The 307-nt window shown below is 51.8% G+C and overlaps 1 protein-coding gene across 1 annotated transcript in view; it reads left to right on the top strand.

Annotated features, from left to right (window-relative positions):
- SIL1 (SIL1 nucleotide exchange factor) overlaps positions 1 to 307 on the top strand; it is a gene marked incomplete at its 3' end in the record, with an annotated part of 74,205 nt that overhangs the window by 71,818 nt on the left and 2,080 nt on the right. The gene's annotated exons all lie outside the window — the stretch shown is intronic.

Below are 307 nucleotides of genomic sequence, written 5' to 3'. Positions count from 1 at the left end.
TTTTCCAACCTTAATGATTCTATGATTCTGTGTTACCGGCCGTAAAATTATCTGGCTGCTCCCGAAAACCCCACCGTTTAACACAGTGACCTCCTGTGAGAGGGGGTTCGGCGGGGCGAGGGAGCCACCAGCTCTTTCATTCATCTTTAATGCACCTGCTGTTATGCAAACAGCGGTGTGCTGCCTTGTGTTTTAACAAGCACCCACAAACATGTTCCCCTTTAGTCCGTGGTAAGAGTCCTCCAGCAAGTGAAAGGCATGGGAGAGGCTGGGGGTCCCCTTTGCTTTTGTCACCGGGTGGCGAGAG

Source organism: Fulmarus glacialis, unplaced genomic scaffold, assembly GCF_000690835.1.
Source record: "Fulmarus glacialis isolate BGI_N327 unplaced genomic scaffold, ASM69083v1 scaffold2653, whole genome shotgun sequence".
NCBI lineage: Eukaryota > Metazoa > Chordata > Aves > Procellariiformes > Procellariidae > Fulmarus > Fulmarus glacialis.
This window is presented reverse-complemented; position numbering and strand designations above follow the sequence as displayed.